At 39.1% G+C, this 10,484-nt stretch overlaps 1 pseudogene; it reads right to left on the reverse strand.

The window, feature by feature from the left end:
• Positions 1 to 7,791: 7,791 nt before the first annotated feature.
• Positions 7,792 to 7,910, reverse strand: LOC111745633 (annotated as a pseudogene).
• Between the last annotated feature and the right edge of the window lie 2,574 nt (positions 7,911 to 10,484).

Genomic DNA, 10,484 nt, shown 5'->3' on the forward strand with positions numbered 1-10,484 from the left:
TAGAGATTATCTTGAGAATGACATTAAGAAGCACCAAAATGTAATAGATGAGATCAGTCATCTGCAGATCGAGGGCTTGAGAAGCTGAGAAAGAATATGTTAACATAAGGGGGATGGTCTATAAGCATCTATAAAAGATAAGTCACTGAGTAATTCAGAATGAACTCATTAAGTGCCTACCATGTACCAAGTATCCTAGGCGTCTATAACAGCAAGTAGTATAGTTAAATATCAAGAATTCAGAGAGACAGAGGTATTATAGTTAGTCTAGAGTCCTAGAACTTTCTAGAAAAAAGGGGCCAATGAACAACCAGTAATGTCTCATCTATTAAGCACACATAGTCTCTGTAGTGAGGGACACTACAGGCTCGATGATATTAAGAGACTGGTTTATCTAAGATCCATTTTGTGCCAAGTTCTTGGCTACGTGCTTTATACTGATCATTTCTGAACCATACAACAGCCCAGTGGGATACCTATCAGTAATTCCATTTTTCAAATGAACAAACTGAGGCTCATGAAAGTAAAGGTCAAATCAGAGGTGAGATTTGAACTCTGGCCCAGGCTTAGTGCCCATTCTTGTTCCATTACAGCTCACAGCCTTCCCCAGCCAATTAAATCGTGCATATCAAGCAAACTTCTGATGAATTTGATTTCACACAAAGGAAAAAAGTGCTTTAGTCAGTCAATAAAACCTTACTTGGCTAGGCAGTTAGTAATAATAATAAAAATACTAGCTGCTAACATATCTAATGTTTGTTCTGTGCCAGGCACAGTGCTAAGCATCTTACGTTCATGAAGTACAAACGATTATCTCAATTTTATAGATAAGAAAACCAAGGCATAAAAGATGTGAATAATTAGCCTTGGGGCGTGCAACTAATTAGAGAGAGAATTTGTGCTCTTAATCATTCTACATGTTACCATCTTACCAACTGTACCATTGTAAACACAATTTATTCACTTAAATAATATTCAGTGAGCACTCATTCCATGGTTTGGGCTTGTTGGGGGAATATCGGTGATGTATAAGACCTAACCTCTGTCTTCCAAATATTTACAATTTAAGTGAAGAGGCAAGATATACGCAGTAAAATCGTTAGGTAACGGTTGAGGTTTGTACGTAATTAAGTACTAAAATGATGAGTGCAACCAATAAGGACATTGAGATTTCAGAGAAGGGAAGCTCACTGAGATGATGTGAGGGATGAACAGCCGGAGAGAGAGAGGATTCTAAAAAAGGAAGGATCATGGTGTCCTGGGGGACTGGGACCAATCGGCCCCAGCAGTGGAGGTTTGTCGTATGATGCAATGCGATCCACAGGCACCTTCCTTCAGAGCCTTAAAGTTTTAGGGTTTAGCAGAGCCCTTCTCGGGGCTGCTGGTTCAGTCCTCTCTCCAACTCGACTTCTAATAAGAAAGCGCCAACAGGTAGCTTGAGCTTCTGAGTTTCAGCCCCGTCATCTCCTAAATAGCTCCTTAGAGATTCATGATGCCATAGGAAACTAAGCTATGCAAGGCAAAAAAAAAAAAAAAAAGTGTTTTGTTCATTCCCATACCCCAGCACCTCTGACAAAGACGGCCTCTTGCATGTGCTCGATAGATTCTTAATCTAAGAAAGAAAAACCTGCTTTGACAGCTGTCAGAGGGCCGAGTGGCTAATAGCGTGAGAGCAGCAAAGGGCTGGGGCCAGAGTGCTCCCGCTTAACATCAGGCTCTGCCACCTGCTAGCCATGTGACCTTGCACAGTGACTTCATCTGTCTGTATCCAACTTTCTCATCTAAGAAAAGGGTCTACCAAAAGCATCTTCCTTAGAGGATTATCATTGAGAGTATAAAATGAATTAACAGCGTAGAGCACTTAGAACAGGGCTGGCATCTGTTAAGAGCTGTGGATGTGGCTCTTATTAATAGCATGCGCTCCAGAGCCAGACCATGCCTATCTCTGCTGCTTAGCAAGCGAGCGGTCTCCCTGAACCTCAGTTTTTCTGTTGTAAAATGGGTATTATAATAATAGTACAGATCTCATAACATTATCATGAGGATTAAATGAGTCCAATGCATGCAATGTACCTAGCACAGGCCCAGTGGCACACCTCGAAAGGTGGTATTCTCCCTCATTAGTCACTGGGTCTTTCCTCATACTCTGCTACCGCAGCTGGCAGGTGGCTAGCACATTTCTGAATCAGGCAAGACTTTATTTATGGAGATAGTGTAGTTCTACCATAATCACTTCCTCTTCAGCTTCCTTCGAGGGTGATTTCTATATTTAAATATATTTTATACTTTTTACTATGTAATTCAAACATATATAAAACCAGAGAGATTAACATGGGCAACCCCCATGTATTCACCACCCAGCTTTCACAATTATCAACAGATGGCCAATCTTACTCCATCTACATCAGAGGTCCCCAACCTTTTTGGCACCAGGGACCGGTGCTCCTGTGAGAATCTAATGCCCTACGATCTGAGGCGGAGCTGAGGCAGTGATGCTAGCGCTGGGGAGCAACAAATACAGATGAAGCTTTGCTCGCTCACCCATCACTCACCTCCTGCTGTATGGCCGGGTTCCTAATAGATGGGTACCGCAGCCCAGGGATTCAGGGACCCTTGATCTGTATCCCACCTACTTTCTCTCTCCACCCCAACTAAATTATTTTGAAGCAAATTTCAGACATATAACTTCATCCCTAAATACTTCAGTAATGTATCTCTAAAATATAAAGAGTATTTTTAACATACCCCAATCATCTCCCCACATCTGAAAATTTAATGATCATCAAAAAGCCACTCAGCATTAAAATTTCTTTGATTTCCTCATACATTATTTTCTACAGATTTTTTTTTTAATTGGGATCCAAACAAGGATTTTTTTTTTTTTTTGCATTTATCTGAAGTCTTTCTAGTCTCTTCCAATCCATAGGTTTCACAGCCTCATCCTTCCCACCCCCCCCACCCCCACAATTTGTTGCTGAAGAAAATGAATAGTTCCTCCTGTAGAGTTTCTCACGTTCTAAATTTTGCTGATTGCTTCTTCATGATGTCATTTAATACGTTCCTCTGACCCTGGAACATTCTGTTGTACCAGAAGCCAAGAAGCTGTCAAAGACGTCTGGGGTCATGTCAGAAGGACACAGGAGCACTGGCTGAAAGGGGGATATTTTGGACATTGAATAAGTAAATAAATAAACTGCAGCTCTTTGAGATACATCAAGTGTGATCATATCCACGGGTTCCCAGTAACGCTCCAAAAATAGATTCGTTGGTCACCTTTGAAGGATGGGAAGAAAACAACTCTTTATTCCAAAAATGGGTAAATAAAAATAGTCGTGGATTTATTCTGCCTTTCCTGTAGCTGTTTCTCAGGGTAATCAAATAATTAATAAGAAGAGATCTTGCTAATAAATGAAGAAGGAATGATACAATTAAAATATTGCCATTTTGCAACCTCGAATGAATAAAATATCTAGAAAATTATTATCGAGGGCTGCTAAATCACAGGTGAAGAGCTGGAGGGAAATTTACTATGGATATATCAGGTCGATAGTTTCTGTCAACAGATACTGTCATCATAAAAAGAAAAGCCACTGGGCATTAAGTGCCCTTGATGTGACACAGTAGGAAATATGCAGCCTATGAAGTATTCATGCCAAAAAAATCAAATCTGAATCTGATCAAGCCTCTATTTGTAACTACCAGCTTAAAGGTAGTATGTGCTCTTAATATTTATTCTTTTTTTCCCCCCTAAAATGAGCAAATACTCAATGAAAAGCCACAAAAATCATTAGGCATATGTCAAACTGAGCACCCCCTCAGGATGAGTGTGGTAAAACAGTTCTAGTAGATAAATGTACCACCCCCACACACCGTTGCATTCCTGAGGTGAAGATGCTTCTGCATCTTCAAGTGAAAATGACAGAGCAGACAGGGCTTCCGACTTTTGGATGTGCATAGTCTTTTTCTTTTTTTTTTTTTTTTGCCCTAATATATAAGATGCATTTGTGCTCACACATGCCATGCCATGCCTTTAAAATACATTGTATTTTAAAATACATCATGTGTTCAAGAAACTGACGTTCCACAGGCAAGCTGGCTCTGACAGCAGAATCACTCGTCAGGATCCTCTGTCGCTGTGAAAGGAGACGTGGAACTGTGGCTCTGACGAGCCCGCAGCGCCGGGGCCAGCTCAGCAGCCCCCACACGCACGTGACCCGGGTGTGGGTGTGAGCCCGGAGCTGCAGAAACAGCCTGTGCACGCGCGGTTGTCAAGTGGGTTTGCGCCTGTCCCCTGGGTCCTGCTGTGCGGTTCCCGCGGAGGGCACGGCCCGTTGCGCATTCTGCTTGCTTCATTATTTCCTTAAGCTTGTTTGTATTTATAATCCTAGCTCCGAAACTCTAAATGCCATAGGCTTTCCCCTATTTCTTCTCTAGTATCAAATTCTCAATTCATGAATAAAGGCATGCTGATTCGGATATCACTTTAAAAGATAGCTTAATTACATATATTTTGAAAACCACAACGCTCAAACATTACCAGCTGGCAGGCAGGGCTAACATATTGCACATTTAATTGGAGTTGTTTAGTACTCTACTTTCCACTTAAGAACACTGATACCTTTTTTTTTTTTTAATTTCTGAGATCACATGAAAAGCACATGAATTACAAGGAAGTAAATTACAATACCAAAACGATCCCCAAATTCTTGCCTTAGACTACAACATTTTTTAAGTATGGGAAGATTTCAGTCTACTGGATTCTTTCATTTTGTTTTTCAAACAGGCAAAAAAAAAAAAAATTACCAAGTAATACTTTAAAAATAATTTTGAAAAAAAAAATGTATTTGATCCCAAAGAGTAGAAGTGACATCTTTTCCTGCTCTTCTAAGTTCTGCCACAACCTGAAAAATCAGTAAGAAAAGATCCAAGATGTATCCTCTCATTTATCCTGGTTCTCGTTGCCATTATCATGGAAATGTGGTGAAAGCAATTTTCTTTCATGGTACTATTTAGCTTCAGTTCTGTGAATTCAATTTTTTTTTTTTTTCCTGGAGGTAGAGTGGGCTACACATTGGAGCTGAATCTGAGAGTTTTTGGATTCATATGTACTGAATCCAAAGGGAAGTTTTCTCGAGCGGGATGAAAAGTACAGGGTCAGTCTTCTAGTTTACCACCAGCCCAGGGCAGAATAATTATTCGAGGCTTGACATTTAAACACCAGTGATCGCAGATATTGCCACTGAAAGCTTTTCCAACAATGCAAGAAACAAAGAACCTTACAGCAGTGTCTAACTTTAATTCACAAAAGTGAGGGACCTGGGAGGTGAGGATGAACACTGCCCTATCAGTTATCTCTTTACCCCATGGGGAAAAAAAACAGCAAAGCAAAGAGAACCATATATGTAAGTAGGGGCTTAGTAGTGCAGGATACATCCAAATGCAAGGTGAGAGAGAGTCTGCGAAGAATTGTTTCAGGTGTGTTATTTTACTTAACCCCGTTGGGACCCGAGCTCATGGGAATAGTGTCTGCGCAAGCTCTAGACAAAGAACAAACTGGGATGAGGGATAGATAAGACAAAATCCTTTCCACAGGTTCGATCTGTTAAGTTTTTTTCTCCCACTAGGATGCCTTACCCCAATAGCTCTCTTTCATAAAAGAGTATAATAGGATTTGGGGAGCAGGGAAAGAAAATATGATTATTATGGATAGCAGCTGTCATTTTCACGCTTTTGTCTTTACTGCTTTGTTAGTGGTGCATATACCAAAATATTATTAATTCTTCAACCCACTCATTATCTTGGCTTTGAATTTGTTTTGACAACCACAAAGAGATATTACTAGAGCTCTGTTTCAGACCAGTATCATACTGTTCAAATTTCACATGTATATTTCATAAGCAACTGTTGCTAAGAAATTTTGTTTAAAGGGTAAAAATGATCATTCATTAAGGATCATCCTTATCATGACATCAGTACGCATAGTATGGTTTCTTGTTTCTCCAACACGTCAGGAAGGCTGTGAGCTTCTTAAGGTCACGGTCGTCTTGCCTTCTTTCCTTCTAATGTCCTAGTACATTGCTAGGACTACAGGATGTACTCAGAGGGTATTTGCTAAATAGATAAAAAGTTCATGATTCAATTTAATTCATTTTTGTTATAAGCAGTCAGCACTAGTGAGAAATTATGGAGCGCAGCTAAAAGGAAACCATTTGAAATTTCAGCTTGGCAGAGACTGTGAGAAGAGAGAAAATCCTACCTGGGAAAATAAAACTCATCTTGAAAAATAAATCGAAAGCGAACTAAAGCCTAAAATAAAGAAATGATTGACTACGCTTGATTTAATGAGACATCTTTGTCCACGATAAACTGGTTATCTTAATGAAACATAAGGAGTTAATGTATCATGTTATATTTAAAAAAATAACAATTAGCTTTAATCATTACCAAAAACCTTAAAATAATTTGCCTTTAATTATACATAAGTGAAGACTTATTGAGCTGAATTAATTTTAGAATAAATTAGTCATAATGTGTAACAGAACAAGACGTTACTCTATGCCCAATAATTAACCAGAAAAATTTTCTCGTTCACGACGGTGAACATAGACTCATCGAAGTCTATGTTGAATTCTTTGACGTACAAGAAGTCATCCACTTTTAGAGCTGGAATGAATCTTGGAAATCTCATGCTTCAGCATCTTCGATTTATTGAAGAAGGAATTGAGACCCCAAGGGGTGTGAGGACATTGACCAAGCAAACAGAAGGTGATCAGAGAGCTCCAGCCAGGAACTCCAGCTCCTGTCCTAGGCCTGGGCCCAATTCACTGAGGTAGAGCCTACATTAAAGAATACAAATTTTAGAGAATTTCTGACTAATAAGAATTATAATAAACAGCTATCAAATGTCCTCAGATTTGTAGAAGCGTTTTACACGTTCTATGCAAAACCGTGGTCCCTGATAGAGAAGAGATTTTATTTTTTTAGACAAATATATAAAGTAAGAAAAACATAAAAGAGACTTTGTCAAACTTTCTCAAATCAAGCCTTTTTCTTTTAATCATGTGCACCAACAGCAATGACCAAACTCTGTAAGAAAATTGAGACGTCGCTAAAGGCCGTAAATCAGACATTTTTAAACTTTTATTTTAAAAATATTGCTCAGAACCCTAAAACCTGTAACAGATAAAAGTGGAGCGGTTCTGCTTGACGTTGAGAACGAGAGGTCCCGTAGCTCAGCCTCTGCTTTATTCCCACACTGGAGTCTCTGTGGCACTGCTGTCAAATCAGTGACTTAAAGAACTTTCTAGAAATGGTCAGAATGAAGCCTAGACAAACAACGGCAGGAGCGAGTTGTGGCTGAGCCGTTTCACTGTGCTGACAGCCAGGTTATTCACTCCAGCCTGACGAATGGAGCTGTGCCGCCCTGTGATGGTAAATCCAAATTCACTCACCTTCTCTCTCTCTCTTTTTTTTAAAGCTCTGTATGTTTCACTTGTTCTTTGTTTCTCTGTGGTCGGGTTTTAAACTGACAGTGCCGATGGAGAAGGGAAGGTTTCGGTGGCGAGAAGCCCAGTTGGAAGAATGCACAAGGAGCCGACTTGAGAATGAAACGGGCAGCTACCAACTTCACTGCGGGGAATGCGCTCTCCTGTGCTAGGGGACGCTCCACATATGTCAGAGAACAATAGTGGCATTCTGCCACACATGTGTGATACAGTGAGCTGGACCATGCTTACGTGAACCAGGTGCAGACGCCCTACTACTTAATGTAACATTTCTTTTTTTTTTTAATGCCTACAGCACCTAGTCTTCCTAGGTGGTCTCCCATCCAAGTACTAACCAGGCCTGACCCTGCTTAGCTTCTGAGATCAGATGGGATGGGGCGCATTCAGGGTGGCATGGCCGTAACATTCTAAATTTGGGGTCCTATTCCTAGCCAGGAGCCTGGATCACAGCCCGGCCTGGAACCCACAAACTATAAGGTGCATTAGACTCACTTGGGAGCTCACTGAAAATGCGGCTTCCCAGCTTCCAATCCCATGACTTCTCCTTCAGTGAGTCTGGGATACAGGTCGTCAATCTGTACTTCTAACAGGTACATCAAACGAATTGTGGAACCCTCTTTGAGAAACAGTTCTCTGGAGCATCTAATAAAATGCCTTACATGTAGCGCATATATATAATACTTATTTTTCTGAATGTAATTTAATTTTTATCATATTAATTAAAAAGGGGCTTCACATTTCAGGTTCTAATGATGTGAATTATGACCACTAACCTATAAATTCAATGATGTATTTTGAATTGGGATGAATCTAAAGGCTTTTGACTGAGATGAGATGTGGGACCTTATAGAAAGTACTTTGAGTAAGAAGAACTCTAATAAGTAACAAGTCAGAAAACCAGTAGTAAAGAAAAAATAAAGAGACTCTTTCACGTGATACAATTTTTCTATTTGAAATCAACAACTAACATACTTAGCGGTAAACACTGCAGACGTTGATTTAAAAATCTGAAGCAAATATGAAAGGTGAGTAGTGTCATTCTGGTCTTTTTAGCCAATCTAAGAGATGATGAAAAAAATGAGTTTAATTATCAGAAAAGAAAAATGATTATCCTTTTTGTTTTTTGGTCTCTTTTTGCAGTCACTATGTCCGTGTAGTTGGAAACCCCGAGAAAACCAACTGAAGCACTATTGGAAAGAATAAGAGAATTCAGAGAAGTGACTGGTGATAAAAATCGATATTAAAAAATAGCCTTCCTATAAGCCAGTTACAAAAATAATGGGCAAATGTCCAATTTAAAATAACAACCAAAGGATGTAAAATGTCTACGTGTAAACAAAATAAGAAATGTAGTGAGTCTTTAGGAAGAAAACTAGAACCCTCCCCGGGAACATACAAAAGAAGACTTGACTGAACAGAGAGGAATATGCTGTTCCCGGTGGGAAAGATCTAATATTAAAACGCCGTCAATTCTCCTCATATTAACCTATACATTTAACTCAGTTTTAACAAAAAGCCCAAAAGAATTTCATTAGAAATCAGCAAAGTGATTCCGAAATTAATCTGAAGAGTAAATACATGACAATATCAAGTATATGACAACATCCGTATGTGAGAATTAAATTTAGCAAATATCTCTTATAAAAAACTTTAACATTTAACTCCTTTTCTTTTTCCAACGTTGTAATGTAGAGTAAAATCGCCTCCACTTAGTATTTCATCTTATAGTTGGTAAACTGAGGCAGAGAAAGGCTAACTTTCAAAAGGCCATCTTCTCTGAGACCTGCTCCCATGAGTACCATGCTCTCTCTACCAGCGCAGTCCTCGCTCCAAAGATAATAGATTTCTTTGGCCCATCATCTTCATTTTTTTCTCTCTGTTTTACCAAGTTTTTGATTCAGCACCTGAATATCTCATGGAAATTATAAAGTCCCACCCAAACATCGCTGCTTGTATCTGTCACGATGATGCTCATTCATCTGTTTCTTTGATAGTAGTTATATATCTCAGTCACAGTTATTTCTATGTGGTTCAACTTGCGATCTATTTTCATACTTCTCTGAAAGTCCACCGCTATTTTGAACTTCTTTCATGTTGTCCTTGATCTGGAGGAAAATACAGCTTTCCCATCAGAAGTTATTTTTACAAAGATCCTGTGTGCTTTACCTATATTTAATAACCTCGACTCTCTCATCTGTTTCAGTTTCCACCATAAAAATCTAACTCATGGAAATATTCAAATTTCTCTTTCTCCCCAAAGAATTTGGTACGCACCAAGAAAAGCGATATATCCTCATGTGATAATTTTAAAAATAACATTGTGTTACCAAAAGCACTAAATATTCTTGGCAGATATGAACTAAGCATCGGTTTGCACGTATTTTAATAAAAATAGTAGTAAGCATTTGCTAAGCATTCACCACGTACCAGCCATTGGTCTCTAAGGACTTCACATGAACCTAAACTCATGTTATCGTAACCCTCATCACTCAGCACCACTGATCATCCCCATATTACAGATGAAGAAATTCAAGACCGGAGAGGTAAAAACGACTTGCTTATAGTGAAAAGCAAACAAATATACAAGAACCACTATAGCGAAATGATTGCTAAATGGCTAGCATGTGTTTTCCTCCTTCTTTGCAGGTCGTAACTGGAGCAGTTAATACTAACTACAGTGCACATTTAAGGCAGAAAATTGCAGATTGCATAGTTTCTTCAGACCTGTTATTCACTCAAAGTACTGGACTAATTTTGCATTTTAAAAACGCATAATTGGAAATTAAGACCCTATTCAACTTGAGAAGTATATCTATGTATTATGTGGGACAGAGGTTAACCACCCAGAAGTATGCAAATTCCCCCAAATTACCCTTCAAGTATTAGAAGAGCTTGACACAAATATAAAAAGCTTGTCAGGTTTCTTTTTCTCTCCTAGAGAATGATCTTTGCGAATAATTCACAGTGGAGGCCCCTGTG

Source organism: Pteropus vampyrus, unplaced genomic scaffold (genome assembly GCF_000151845.1).
Source record: "Pteropus vampyrus isolate Shadow unplaced genomic scaffold, Pvam_2.0 Scaffold159, whole genome shotgun sequence".
NCBI classification, from domain to species: Eukaryota; Metazoa; Chordata; class Mammalia; order Chiroptera; family Pteropodidae; genus Pteropus; species Pteropus vampyrus.